General features: G+C 42.7%; 1 pseudogene; it reads right to left on the bottom strand.

Moving 5' to 3' along the window:
* LOC110324690 overlaps positions 1–15,646 on the bottom strand; it is a 96,847-nt pseudogene that overhangs the window by 27,150 nt on the left and 54,051 nt on the right.

The following is a 15,646-nucleotide window of genomic DNA, read 5'->3' as shown; positions in this document are numbered from 1 at the left end:
TCACCAACTGGACCAGAGTTTTATTCTACAAAATGTCATTATTATTAGTTTTTACTTTATAATGTATCACTTTGCCACATTTGTGCTTTTGACAGAAGGTTGAGTGTTCTTGTACCTTCCCATTTGGGTTCTTGAGTCGCTTCTTCTGAAAATTGAAAAGGCTGGAGAAAATGAGAGAAAAGACAAACACAAGCTGCTGGCAGGAATCATAAATTATACCTGACTAAGCATGTTTAATCATCAGTTCTCTAAGTCTACTCCCAGCGGGTGGGTAGCTAGATTCATAAACTGACTCCCCTTACCAACCTTGTGTGCATCCTTGGAGGGCCCACTAGCGTCTGCACAAGTAGAGGAGATGACAGGGCATTTTTTACTCCTGAGGTGTGTGTGTCAATGGCGATTGATCTGTTGCTCTTGATCATTGAGCAGTGCTTTCCTGTCCTTGCACTCAATCTGCCTCCTTGGAATTGGTTTCCATCACTCTGAGCCCTTTCTTGTGGACTTGCACAAAGTAGGCGGCCTCCTTCTTCCCCAACCACACTCGGACACTTTTGCTTGCCTTCACTTCTGTGCTTTGGGACCATCCATTCCAATCGCTTTAGACCCACGGTTCTCAACCTGTGGGCCGAGACCCCCTTAGGGGTAGCAGGATCAGATACCCCCGCACATCAGATATTTACATTATGATTTGTAACAGTAGCAAAATTACAGCTATGAAGTAGCAATGAAATAATGTTATGTTTTGGGGGGGGGGGTCATCATGACATGAGGAACTGCATTAAAGGGTCACAGTGTCCAGAAGGTTGAGAACCACTGATTTAGGCCCTTATTACATGATTGCACAATTCTATTCAGTATTCAAGTTGTCTTCTTTTAGACACATACTTTAGAAAGTTTATGTTAACAACCTTGTGTTTAGAAGAAAGGAAAATTTCCGTGTTCTCATGTACGTGTAGAATTTAAGTGTCCGTCTTAGAGAAATGCAGAGAATAATAGTGTCTGCCTGGGAAAGGAGAGGGAGGGAAGTATAGAATAAAAAAATACAGCGAGGTAGGAGGAGGGAGTTCTAGCATGTTTTATTATTTTTTTTTTTGTTTTGTTTTTTTCTTTTTTCTTTCCGAGACAGGGTTTCTCTGTATAGCCCTGGCTGTCCCGGAACTCACTTTGTAGACCAGGCTGGCCTCGAACTCAGAAATCTGCCTGCCTCTGCCTCCCAAATGCTGGGACTAAAGGTGTGCACCACCACTGCCTGGCTGTAGCATATTTTATAATGCTATAAAATATGTAACAGTAAAATACAAAACAGGAGAGTGACCATAAGTATAGGTATTTTATCAGACATTTAAAAATAGCTACAAGAGAGGCTTTTGAATGCTTTTAACACAAAAGACTGATGTATAGATATACTAATTACCCTGATCTTGATCATTAAATATGCACCAAAATATCACTATACACCTCATAGCCATGCAGATGAAAACTAAATCGAAACTTTCTAAAAGCCTGTAAAAATGCTATGCTGCGCCATGCAGTGGTGGCGCACACTTAATCCCAGCGCTTGGGTGGCAGAGGCAGTCAGCTTTCTGAGTTCAAGGTCAGCTGGTCTACAGAGTGAGTTCCAGGACAATCAGGGCTACACAGAGAAACCCTGACTTTAAAATAAATAAATAAATAAATAAATAAATAAATAAATAAATAAATAAGCTATACTGCTCAGAAATGAAGAGACTGACCCCCGGGGTTGTATAGCTAGTGAGGCCAGCGTTGGGACGATGACTGAACTGAAGCTGAGCACTCCATGCCCTCTACTCCAGTCTGGGCAGGCATCACTTCTCTGGCAGCCCTGGGCACTGCTGGCTCACTTGCAGCTTCACTCAGTGAAAATCGTCAACTATTTTCACATGAGTTGGTGCCAAGTGATTACTCTCATCCTTATGCAAATGATTTTAAGTGCCTAGTTACGCAACTTTACTTTTACCCGTTAACATTTCTTACTGCTTCCCGCCCACGTGAGAGCCTCTTAGGCTATCTGGCCTTGTGTTCCATCTTTGACATATTAGCTTACAGTTTTGCAGCATCTGAACATTTGAGAAACTTGTTTCCCCGACTCCATCTAAACTGTTGACCAAAATATTGGACAGCACAGTTGGCTCTCTCTGTGGGAATGCACTAGAGACCACCTCCTGGCTGACATGGAAATATTTATCTGAAGTTATTTAAACAGCTGGGGATCTAGTTGGCCATATGTCTTCTTTGTACTCAAATGAAAGTGTTTCCTTGTAGAAAGCAACCTTCCTCAAGGGATTCCCTCTTGGACCAAACAACTCAAAGTAGCCTGTGATGAGAAGATTTTTAATTAAATTAATGCTTTCTGACCTTCAAGGTCACAAACGGCTCTTGGCCTCCATGGTTGAACTGTATGTTACATGCTTTCCCAAATATGCTTTCCCAGAGGTCTAAGATGCACGCCAGGCGGTGGTATCATGGATGGTAGAGGTTCTACGTGAGTTAAGAAGCCACACTTGTGTGGAGGCCAATCTGTCTACTCCGTGGTTTGTGGGTGTGAGTGTAGAGAGTAGAGGAGAACGTGCCAGATGGGTGTGATCACCTTGCACACACATCTTGGTTTTTTTTAACACTGTTCTCCAATAAAGGATCCAACATTTGTTAGAGCTGTGTCTAAAAGTGGGGCAGGAAATGTATGAGCCCAGAACATTTTGCTCTGACTATAAACTGAGAAGACATCTTGAAGAATTCTATAATATTTGAGTATGAAAGAGGCATAAATTCTAACTTAAAGAACTTCCTATGGCCAAAACCTGAATCACTTCAACAATAAAGTAGTGCTGGGCCGTTAGGAGCAGGACGGTACAAATACCCATGAATTCATCGTGATATATATCACTATGTCTGTTGTCCCCATTTATTCAAATGTATATTTAAATATATATTCTTTTGAATAAATGGGAACAGTGGACACGTTCCCAATACAGAACAATCCCAGTGGTTTGTGAGATACGATGTTTTCAAGGATGTTGATAAAGACTCCTTACTCTGTAAGTGTGAGATGTGCATGGTGATGGCCCTTTCTAAAAGTTCAGTATGGACGGAGGAAAAGAGTAACTGCATAGCCTAGAAACCTGACAGACACTTCTACAAAGTGACCGTGATCCATAGTCAGTGATTAGACAAGTTAGTCTTACGTGATGAAGTGAGTCTCTGGTGATCTTCTCACACCACAGAAACCCAGGCAAGTGAGAAAAACACACATTCGATAGATATTCTAAAACCTGTGACAGTTATGAAGGAGGAGGATAGGCAGAAGCATAGTTATGAAGATAGGAGGCTAAAGAGACATGATAACCTACTGTAAAGAACTCTGGGGAAAAACCAGAGCATTCCAAGAAAATTGTGAAATCTAGTTAATGATACTGTGACGGTTTGTATATTCTTGGACCAGGCACCATTTGGAGGTGTGGCCTTCTTGGAATAGGTGTGACCTGGTTGGAGTACATGTGTCACTGGTGGCTTAAGATCCTCACCCTAGTTATCTGGAAGTCAGTCTTCCACTAGCAGCCTTTGGACATAGAACGCTCAGCTCTGCCTGCGCCATGCCTGCCTGGATGCTGCCATGCTCCCATCTTGATGATAATGGACTGAACCTCTGAACCTGTAAGTCAGTCCCAATTAAATGTTGGTTTTTTTTTTTTATTATAAGATTTTATTTATAAGATTTGCCTTGGTCATGGTGTCTGTTCATAGCAGTAAAACCCTAACTAAGACAGATACTATATCAATACTGGATTATTATTGTGACAAATATACCAACCAATACAAGATGCTAATAATAGAGGCAAGTGGGTGTGGTGCACATTTTCTTTGTACTATCTTTTATAATCCGACAATATCTTTTGTTATTTAAAGAGTTTGTGCTTTGGTGAAGTGGGTGTGGTGTATTTGCATGGTTTGGTTAGAGAGGGTTGGAGCAGAAGCAAGGGAAGGGCAGACACATTCAGCATAGATGAGTCATCTTTAGCAGAACACAGTGGTTCAGTGATTCCTGCAACCCTGGCATCCAGGAGCCCAAGGCAGTAAGACTGCAAGTTCCAGGCCAGCTTGGACTACACAGGGAAATCCCAACTTAAGAAATTTATTTATGTAAGATTTTATCTTTGGATATTAAGTTCAACTGTGGAGTTGCAGTTAGAGAAGACTCCCATGCTTACTAATTGAAACAGCTCTAGAAATTGTATGTATGTATTCATTTGTTTTGGAGACCAGGCCTCCTTTTGTAGCTTCCAATTCTTCCTGCCTCACCTTCCTGGGATTCTAGACATGCAACCCCAAACCTGGTTTAAGACCCCAACTTCTTGAATTCATGTTTTGATCTCAATAAACCTGCACTCCTACATCACTGAGTTGACTTTTTGTAAAATTTCATATTGTCATCTTTGTCTTCTCTCCATCTCTTTCCGTATGAAAAGTCTTTGAGAAAATACATTTATTAAGGGGGGGAGGGGAAAGACAAGACAGAACTACTAAACAGCTTGGGTAAATTAAAAGAATTTAAAATGTTTCTGTGCCTCTTGTCTGGTCGACTATTACAGGTGCTGCGGGTAATACTAAGCGCGCAGTGAACAGTGAAGGTGTGCTTTGTAGCCCATAGTCTTTAGGAGCCATCTGTGCTGGTCTCGAGGAGGCAGCCTGATTATTGCCACGGGTGATGGCATCACTATTTAAAATTGGTATTGTGCATCTGGACTCACCATTTATTGATCATAACTTCTTTTTAGTAATTGTTTCTTGGGTCTTTCCTGGGACTGTGCGAGATAGTGAGGGGGTGGCTTTGTGTCTGGCTTTTACCGTGTGTGGAGCCTGACTTCTCAGGCTCAGAGTGGGCCTAGAGAAAAATGAGGTAGGCAAAGCTTAGCCCTGGAGCTCTCTGTCTCTATTTTTAGGCCTTTGATTCTTGGGAAAATAAATACCAACTGTGTCTTGTTCAAGGGGAATCGAGTATAGAACCAGTAATCCCCAACAGCATACGAATAAAATATCGTCCGCAAACTTGGAAAACATACTTCACCGTCCATTCTTATTCCCAGTATACTAGAAAGTTTCTAAGTGCCTTACCTAGTCACAGAGGCTAGAGCTACCTTGAGAGGGTGAGTCACAGTCACATAGCTGACACACTTTGCCAGGGGTCAGATTCCAGCATCCATCAGTGCAATGGTCATAGACAAACTCTGTGACGTGTGGCAGACAAGGGCCTGCTCCTGTGACAGGGTCACAAAGGCAAACTTTCCCATCCAGGGGCTGTGCCATGAAACTCACTCCAGAAGGACAGCTGGAGCACCTGGAAAGATAAAACCGTGGTTAGAGGTAGACTCAGGAACACTGGTGTTTAACGAATTGTGGAGAAGGCTTTTGAGAGATCTCTTATATGAGTTCTTTGAAGGACCCAGTGAAGAAGCTCACTGTGCGTCTTGGGCTTTGTTAACACCCATATTCTCTGTATTCTTAGGTGCTGTTAGATCTGGAGATGAACTCATATCTCAAGGTGCAGTTGAGGGAATTCAGCATCACCGTGGCCAAGGAAATTGGAGTTGGTGGTGGTCAGAAAGCCATCATAATTTGTGTACCAATTCTTCAGCTGAAATCATTCCAGAAGAATCCAAGTCCAGCTTGTCAGTGAATTGGGAAGCATGGCTTAGAGGATTCTGCCCATGCCAACCCAGAAAAGCTGTGTGAAAAACAAGCAAAAATCACACAGAAGCAGCACCCTGACACACAGTGCTATCCTTAAAGACTTGGTCTTCCCAAGTGAAACTGTGGGGAAGAAGACCAGGTGAAATTGGATGGCAGCTGGCTCATAAAGGTTCATTTAGACAAAGCACAGCTGAACAACTTGGAGCAAAAGGTTGGAACCTTTTTGGGTATGTGTAGGAAGCTCATGGGCAAGGACATTAATTTTGAATGCCCAGAGTTTTAGTTATAAAGAAAATGACTGACTAAAGTGTCAGTTGTCGAAAAAAAGAAAGAAAAAGAAAATGTTCTCATTAGATTAGCCTGTGGGCAAGACTGTGGTATAATTTATGTAAGAGGGCTCCCTATAGGCAGTGCCATCCCTGAGCTAATTGTCCTGCGTGCTATAAGAAAGCAGGCTGTACAAGCCACGAGGAGCCCGACAGTAAGCATCACTCCTCCGTGGCTTCTGCCCTGTTCTTGCCCTAGCTTTCTTTAATAACAGACTGTGATGGTGAACCGTAAGGTGAGGAAAACCCTCTTCTCTCCGAGCTGCTTTTGGTCATGGTGTTTTATCATAGCAGTAGCAATCCTAACTAAGATAAAAGATGATTTAGTTCTAAAAAGCCTTTGGTCAAGAATGGACTCTACTCTCTCTTTAAAAACTATGGTGTCGGGGCAAATGGTTTCTAGGTCTTTATGTATCTGGAGTCAGACTTCTGGATCTGCGGATCCAAAGTGACCTGAGTCTCCGTTCTCCCTAGGGATCCACCCCACAGACGAACTATGGTGTAAATGAAGCAGACAAAGAGGGCAGTGCCAAGGAGCTTGGGAAGATACCCTGAATGGATGTAGGGGGTGGTTCTGATGCTAAGATCCTGCTCCCCACTTGATTCTTGATTGATCATTAAAGATGGTAGGGGTCAATTGCTAGGTGGAAGGAAAGAGGCAGGACTTCTGGGTCCCTGCAGGCAGGCTAAGAGAGGCAGGAGGAGAAGACAAGGATGTGCCATGCTTCAGAGGGAGAAAAGGCCATGAGTGTATGAGATCCAGGGTGGACAAGACAAGGATGTGCCATGCTTCAGAGGGAGAAAAGACCATGAATGTATGAGATCCAGGGTGGACTGGTGTCCACTTCCTAAACTGGGCCTGGGGTAGCAGGTAGGATATTTTAAATATACTTAAGCTGAGGGCAAATTTAGAGGGCGGAATGAGGAAAAGGTAACTGGGCAACTTAAATACAGGGCAGATTTAGGATGTTGAGCTGGGAGTGAAAAGGAGGGCATGACAGCTGAGGAAGGCTTAGAAGAGCCCAGCAATTAAGCTAATAAGGCTGGTTGAAAATAAGGTAATGTTTGTATGTGTCTTTCATCTGAGGAGCTGAGGGAACCTGGGTGGGGTTGGTAGCACAGTCCACCAGAGCTAAAAGTGGGGTAGCAAAAACTACACACTACAAATGGATGCTAGTGGATTTCGTAGTGCAAGTATTTCTGCTGAGCCCCACATCAAAACACCATTGTTTGGTCATTCATTCAGGCTCTGCTCCGAACTTTGTCTCTGTAACTCCTTCCATGGGTATTTTGTTCCCCATTCTAAGAAGGAACGAAGTATCCACACTTTGGTTTTCCTTCTTCTTGAGTTTCATGTGTTTTGCAAGTTGTACCTTGGGTAGTCTAAATTTCTGGGCTAATAATCCCTTATCAGTGAGTGCACATTCTGTATGTTCTTTTGTGATTGGGTTACCTCACTCAAAATGATGCCCCATCTGGGGATCCACCCCATAAACAACCACCAAACCCAGACACAAGGCATTGCCAACAAGAGCCTGCTGACAGGAGCCTGATATAGCTGTCTCCTGTGAGGCTCTGCTAGTGCCTGGCAAATACAGAAGTGGATGCTCACAGTCATCCATTGTACAGAGCACAAAAGGTCCCCAATAAAGGAGTCAGAGAAATACCCAGGGAGCTGAAGGGACTGAAGCCCCATAGGAAGAACAACAATATGAACTAACCAGTACTCTCAGAGCTCCTTGGAACTATACCACCAATCAAAGAAAACACATGGTGGAACTTGTGGCTCTAGCTATATTTGTAGCAGAGGATGGCCTAGTCAGTCATCAATGGGAGGAGAGGCCCTTGGTCCTGTAAAGGCTCTATGCCTCAATATAGGGGAATGCCAGGACCAGGAATGGGAATGGGTGGGTTGAGGAGCAGGGGGAGGGGGAAGGGGATAGGGGATTTTCGGAGGGGAAACTAGGAAAGGGGATAATATTTGAAATGTAAATAAAAAAAATCTAATAAAAAAGTCAAAAAACCCAAACAAACAAAAGAACAAGAACAAAAACACCATTGTTCTTCCTAACACTCTTTGCCTCCTACCCTCAAGGCAGCTACAGTTGTCTGGAGCCCAGATGATGATTCTACTGTCCACATTTAGTCCATCTACTGCAAATACTCTTACTCTCTAAAACTGACCAAGGAAGCCAAGCTGTGCTTAGAGAAAAGAGAAGAACAAAGAATTAGCTAAAGCTACATTGTAACCTCAGATGTAACAACCAAAAGAATCAGTCAGTGATTTGTGATTACAATGGTAATTACTATCGAAGGAAACAAAGTTGTGTGTAGTTTGCCATATCTTCTTAGTGTGAGTAAAATCAAGTAGACCCTAAAAGCTTTCTAAATCGTTTACATTCTAGATTCATAGTTGTTGGGGTCTGAGAATTGCTTCACAAACCACCAGAACAGTGATATCTGTCAGACAGCGATGGTTTATTGAATGCATACCCTAATCCTGAGCAGATTAGGGATGTAGTTCAGAATTATGTAAGCTATGACAACAAACAGTTCTCAGGGCAGACTTATAAAGGAGAGAGAGAGAGAAAAAACACCTCGGTGAGCTGATATGGAGGTGCAGGAAGTGCTGGCCGGTGGTTGGCTCTGACTCAAGTTATTTTAGACATCGCAGTTCATATTGACCTTTAACTTGATGGCTCCGATGTAAAGCTTTGTGGAATTTCTTAATATTAACCAACCTCATACAGAACACACAGAACATAACCGGATATGTGATCAGCATCACCTTGCTCTGAGTCAAGTTATGTCAATGACTGACAGGGATATTTCAGCAACAATATGAAAGAGCTGGCAGGCATGGAACAAAATGGTGACAGGTATGCTGGGGGTGGGGGTTAGACCACAACATTAGTCATGCTTAGGCTTTTTAAAATCAAAACTTGAAGCCAAGTGGTGGCGGCACATGCCTTTAATCCCAGCACTAGAGAGGCAGAGGCAGACAGGTCAGGTACTCTAGACTGGTCTAGAGAGTGAGTTTCCGGACAGCCAGGGCTACACAGAGAAACCCTGTCTCAAAAACAAAACAAAACAATATTGAGCAACAGATGCAAATTTTATTATTTAAACAAATCTTTATTTATTTATTTACTTATTCATTTATTCATTTATTTATTTATATTTATTATATGTAAGTACACTGTAGCTGTCTTCAGACACTCCAGAAGAGGGTGTCAGATCTCGTTACAGATAGTTGTGAGCCACCATGTGGTTGCTGGGATTTGAACTCAGGACCTTCGGAAGAGCAGTCGGTGCTCTTACCTGCTGAGCCATCTCACCGGCCCCGATATAAATTTTATATTAAGACATTTGCAGTATTATATTAAGACACTGCAGTGCCCAAATCAATGTTTCAATAACTAAAAAGTTAGTTACATTTGTGATATAAGTCAAAGTATTTAGAATTATGCAAAGAAAAGCACCTGGCTGATTAAACGTTTAATTCCTTATATAATTAACATGTCTATAACATCTTACTTATTCATACATCTTATTTAACATGTGATGATCATATATATATTTAAAAATTTATTTATTATTATACATAAGTACACTGTAGTTGTCTTCAGGTACACCAGAAGAGGGCATCAGATCTCATTATGAGTGGTTGTGAGCCATCATGTGGTTGCTGGGATTTGAACTCAGGACCTTTGGAAGAGCAGTCAGTGCTCTTACTCACTGAGCCATCTCACCAGCCCATGATTATATTTTTGAATGACTGAATTTGACTCAATCTTTCTTGGTCAGTTAGTTTTGTAAAACTTGAAGACAATTCTAATTCAGTCAGACAGGTTTGTTAACTGTCACTAGTTTTTTAGCGATTCAAAGCTTTTGTTGAGTAAGCAGTGACAGAGGTGACTGTGCCTGGTAGCTTTGGCTCTGCTCTGCTCACCTGACCATTTCCAGATTGTAGTTCGAGATGAAAGAAAACAGGAGTTCATACCTGTATAGCCGTGAATGCAACAGCTTATATCTGAGCTCCAAGAATTCTGCTAACATGAGTAAAGAACATACTGACTGTTTGAGAGAACATCTGGACAAGGCAAGAGTGACAAGATTGTCCCGAAGAAGGATTTTCACAGTAACCACCAATGCACGTGTCAAGGCATTTTTTTTTTTAACTGAAATGTTCCCAGGAAAAGCTTGCATGCTAGCCAGTGTGCATTTGGATGATTCAGTGTGTCTCAAAACTGAGTATTTTGATGCTCAGTTGATCCGTAAAGACTTTTAAAAGTATATTGAAGGTCTCTAAGATATGCCTTTAAAGGTCAATATAATAGCCCATGTGACACACATGTCAGATCTTGGGATATAAATGCCACAGGCAGGCATGCGTTAACTACTGATTTCATCAGACATTCTGACTCACAGGGTCATTTTGAAGGATGGTGGAACGTTAACCTCCCCACTCACAGTCGTCATTCTACACTTAAATACTGCTGTGCCTTCCCTCACAGGTCTTCCACTGTGAAGTAAGAACAACAATGTAAAGATCTCAAAATGAATATGCTCATGAATCCAATACCCTCCACAGTTTATTCCAGCTGTAAAACCTCCGCAGTCAAAGCATGACCCGTGTTTGAACTACAAAGTTCAGCAAACCCATCACAAGGCGAAGGGCAGCATCTGGGAAACCCAAAATAACCTACTGATCACAATGGGGGCCAGTCACCTCTCCATGGGAGGAGCCCTGACCATTTATTTGGTCACATACAGTGTCCTGAGAGCCACAGTGATGGCAGTGGCATGCTGGGTAAAGCAAAGAGAACTATGTTGGGGTGGGTCAAGTGTCCCGATGAGACAACTCTAGCTCTGATTCTGGAGTCCCAGGCCTAACACAAGTCAATGAAGTGGATTTGATATGTGCTGAGAACAAAGTCTGGCATTAATGAGTGCCGGGCTAATGTTTGGTAACTAATGACTCATCGATTCATTCGATAAATAGCAGGTTATAGCCACCTGGGTTTTATGATAGTTTGCGCAAAGAAACTGAACAAACAATACATTTTCAAAGACTTAAGCTTCCGTATATGGTGGGTCAAATGTACCGTGGAGATGGTAAACACGCTGAGACACTTCTTAGGGTGTCCAGGTTCTTCTTTGTCTTAGATTAGCCAGAAGAGACACAGTCTTCCTCTGTTGTATTGCTCAGTCCCCTGAGCTCATCTCACCTGCACAAAGACGTGACGACTATCTGATGGGGGTATAGCTGCTCCTCTAAGTGCATCTCTTTGTGTATCCTAAACACTTTGTAACATAGCCGAGGAAGAGGAAGGAGGATAGAAGTGGTAATGATGTAATTAAGTACTGTTTTTGCTCAGTAGGCTCAGATCTACTCAATGGCTGGGAAGAAGTCACCTTTGTGAACGGTGACTGAAAAGATATGGTCTGTACTAGAAGGAAGAATTGGCCGACCTCTCGGTGTCATAGCTCCTTAGTTAGGTATCCGTGGGGAGCAATGTTATTACTAATGTTTCCATTGTGGATAGAGAACTAACTACATAGACTGTGGCAACCACGGAAACTGAATTATCAATGACAGTTGGAGCTCCACGTAAGCCCTTGTTAATGGATGCCTTATAAAATGAGTTGCAAGGCTGTGACCCTGACGTCAGAATGGGTAATCCCCCAGTGGTGGAGATCTTATTTGTAGTCACTGTACTATCCCTTTCTTGATCTTCCAATCTAGTGGTTGAGTGAGGCTGTCTAGACGCGGACTATACAGGTTAGGATGGAAAGCTGGGAGCGTCACCAACTCACTTCTTGGTGTTTCCATTTTTCTTGGGACTCTTTTCTAGTTACTCTACACTGCAAACTCCCAGAAGCAGGGGTCATCTTCGTTCATCCTTCATGAGTCCTGACTAGAGCTCTGTAAAGTTAGCACGGCCTCATCAGTGGATGAATGAAGCATGGTAGGAAACAGTTCAGGACCTTATACACACAGAGCCTGAATAATAGTATAACAATCATCAAATTCTCAATAGCTTCCCTTTAAAATCTCCCAAATCTCCTTGCCTGCTTGTAAAACCACCAACACTGTAAACCATTTTTTTTTCTAGTTCTTTTTTAGCCATATGCCACGACAGCCACAGTTTACATTGACACTGGCCTCAAAACAGATTGCAACTGGACCCAACTAAGGGTGACACTGGCAGGCTGCAGGGGACAGAGGAAGGGAGATATTGGTAAGGGATGGAAAGAGAAATATCTTGATCCTTAGTAGCTTAGTTCATGTCTCCTTCATAACATGACCTTGGTATCCCTCTAATCCCTCTTAACTACGAGATCAGGGCTTACACATGGGAACATGGAGCTATAGTACTGTAGGTCAAAGGCAATATTACCCGTGTAGTACTTAGAACAGTGTTTGACATGCAGTAAGTGCTCAATAAACATTACTGAACAACATAAGTAAAAGCTTAATAAGTTGCCTTAACCAACTGTTTTCTTGAATGTTACTCTTGGCATCATTATACCTTCAGTTGCTGATGTGCGTGGGGCAGAAGCACACATTAATGGTCTAGATTTGTAGTGTCTGGACTAGGCTTACATGTTGAAGTCTAAGTTCCCACTGCAGCATTACTAAAAGGTGGGGATTTTGAGAAGTGATGAGATCAGGAGGCTCTGCCTTCATCAGTGGCTTGCTCCATTGGATTGATAATTTGATGACAGTTATGGGAGGTGGTAAAAATTGGCTGGAGGAAATAAGTACTAGGGTTGTGTCTTAGAAGGGAATAACATTTCCCTGGGTCCTTTCTTGTCTCTCTGCTTCCCAGCCACTAGGGAGCGAGTCCTGCTGATCCACGTCACTCTCATGTGGTCTGATTTATCTGAAGTCCAGAAAAAAATGAAACCAGCCAACTAGAGACTGAAACCGTACGCCAAAATACACCCTTCCTGATTTTCAAGTTATTTTGGGAATTCATTACAGTGATAAAAACTAACACACGCAGCAAGCAGTTTGTTTTTGTTTTTGTTTTTCCAAGACAGGGTTTCTCTGTGTAGCCCTGGCTTGTCCTGGAACTCACTCTGTAGACCAGGCTGGCCTCGATCTCTGCCTCTGCCTCCCAAGTGCTGGGATCAAAGGCGTGCGCCACCACTGCCTGGCTTGAGCAGTTTTTCATTGCCTCTTTTCCATACCTTTCATGAGACAGTGAGCAGACCCTCAAAATAGCTGTCAGTGGATACTTCTCCATTTCAGACTGAGTTCACTCTTAAAGGGACATTGGATAAAGTTAGGACACATTTTTGCACACCACAAGGGAAACTCCTTCCCCTCCACACAAAGAATTATCCAGTTCCAGATCACAGCAGAGCTACAGCTAGGTGAATGGCTGATTATATATCTGTTTTGGACCCTCACACCATTTTCTGTTCAGAGAGAAATACCTTGGTTAGAGTTCATCCGAGCCCCCAAATTCTAGGATTCCAAATCCATGGTTTGGACCACTGCCCCAGCAGGCTTACTCCAAGTTTTGCAGTGAAGGTCCTCATTGAAAATTCACCACACTGAATGGTCTGATTCTACTACATCAGCAGACCGCCGTGGGCATCTAATTATTGGCTGATGGGAATGCTGTTGTTTGGAGAGGATGCTAAAATTGATCTATTAGCCCACATTCCAAAAGGCATCTGCACGGCTCACAGTTGCTCAGCACAGCCATTTAGGACACTCACCCAGGGTCCCATTGTGCAGCTGTGCGAACATGCTGACCAAGAGCCTTTCACACACAGCTGGGATTTCTCGAGGTCCCACCCCCGAGGCCATTTCAACACAGTTCTGCTGCTCTAACTCAGCTACATCCTGCTCGACGCTGCAGAAATCCTCCAGCGAGTTGGTGGGAAAGAGGCCAAGCTTTTGAGATAATGAGAAAAGAAGGTGCATGTTCAAACTCTACTGTCTAAAAGTCTCGCTGCATAAACAACTGACCTCAGCGGCTCAAGAAGACACTCAGCCCAGTCTTTCAAATTGTCTGCAACTTTTATAATTTTGTGACCTTTGGTTACTCAAGCAATCTTTAGGTGTTTACAGTTACTAGCCCATCATGGCAAAGAAAATAAAAAAAATTTCTTATTGCTTTGTGTTTATTATAGTTTTACTTTCCAAGGCGATGAAGCATCTCTGTCTTCCACGTGTATGCGTCACTTGGGGCTCACATCAGCCCGCCTTTTCCTCTACTCTCGCTTCCTTGGTGTCCTTTAGCTTATGTCCCTTGAACAATGGTCTCTGGATAGCTGCAGAGCTACATGGACCCAGTTACTTATTGGTTGTCCTATAAGCACCAGCACCCATGCACGTCCAAGCCTGCTTTCCTTTCTGTGCACATCGGACATAGATTCTCCCTCCTGGAGATGCTGCATCGGGTCAACAGCATCACCACCCTGCTGTGTCTCTGAGTAATGCCATCATCTACTGAGTTCTGAACGGAGAAAGCACTGGTTAGCCTTGACCCCGTTGGTCAGTGATGCTCCCCACATCAGCCACAGTTCCACTCAGTTCTTCATCTTAAAATCTGTCTAGAGTATAATTCTTTACCCTCTTGCTACTTTCTAGAGTGGTACCCATAGTCGTTCTAACGTCTTTTTCCCCATCTGCTGGTTCTCTATGTTACCATCACAAAGGTCCTATCCAAGGTACTTTGTTCAGATAATCTACTGTACTTGGATAAAACCTACACTTCTGTTCCTGTACTGTGTCTGAATCTTCATCTTTTAAGGCCAGAGCTTCTCGGTATGGGAGGCACTTCCATCTGGAAACATTTTAGAGGTTCACCGGAGTGGTTTTGGTCAGCACAGTGCTAGGGTGTAGTGAGTTATGCATTTAGTGGATGGGAATCAGAAATACTAGACATCCTCATAAAATGGAAAATGATCTCATGTCTCCTACAGCTCGTAAATGTTCCATTGAACAATCATAAAGGAAAAAAAAAAGCCCCGACAGTTCTGTGTCACTTGAGAGACTAAGGCCGTGGTTTTAAATTCACGAACAGGTTCACAATACACCTGCCTCTATGGCTGTCTCATGCTTAGCATTTACATTCATAAGCATATTTTTCCTTCATTATATCTTCTGGTATATTCATGTTTCTGTATGTTCTCTGTTTATCAACTGTGTTTCTTTTATTAACATCAACCTCCAGGCCCATTTAGCTCTGATGCCCAGTGGGACAAGATGGAAGTCTTCCTGCAGTTGAGGATGAGTCTTGGGTCCTTGCTCTGTTCTTTCATCTCCCTTACCGCTCATTTTTCTGGAGTCATGCTCTCAATAAACCACATGCCCTTGAATCTCCGTCTCAGCCTAAAGCACGGATCTAGAGCTTCTTTTGATGTTTTTCAGAGCTGGCAAAGACAAGCTGCTCTCTTAATTTTGATTCATAGGCTAGGGTTTTCCATAGCTACAAGTAAGAAAATGATTGCTTTAAAATGAACCAAATGAATATATTATAAAATTAATTTCAAATTATCTACTTACTATACCTATCAAACATCTTTTAAATAGTGATCTCTCTCTCTCTCTCTCTCTCTCTCTCTCTCTCCCTCTCTCTCTCTCTCTC

The sequence above is a fragment of the Mus pahari genome, chromosome 7, assembly GCF_900095145.1.
Source record: "Mus pahari chromosome 7, PAHARI_EIJ_v1.1, whole genome shotgun sequence".
Classification (NCBI taxonomy): Eukaryota; Metazoa; Chordata; class Mammalia; order Rodentia; family Muridae; genus Mus; species Mus pahari.
This window is presented reverse-complemented; position numbering and strand designations above follow the sequence as displayed.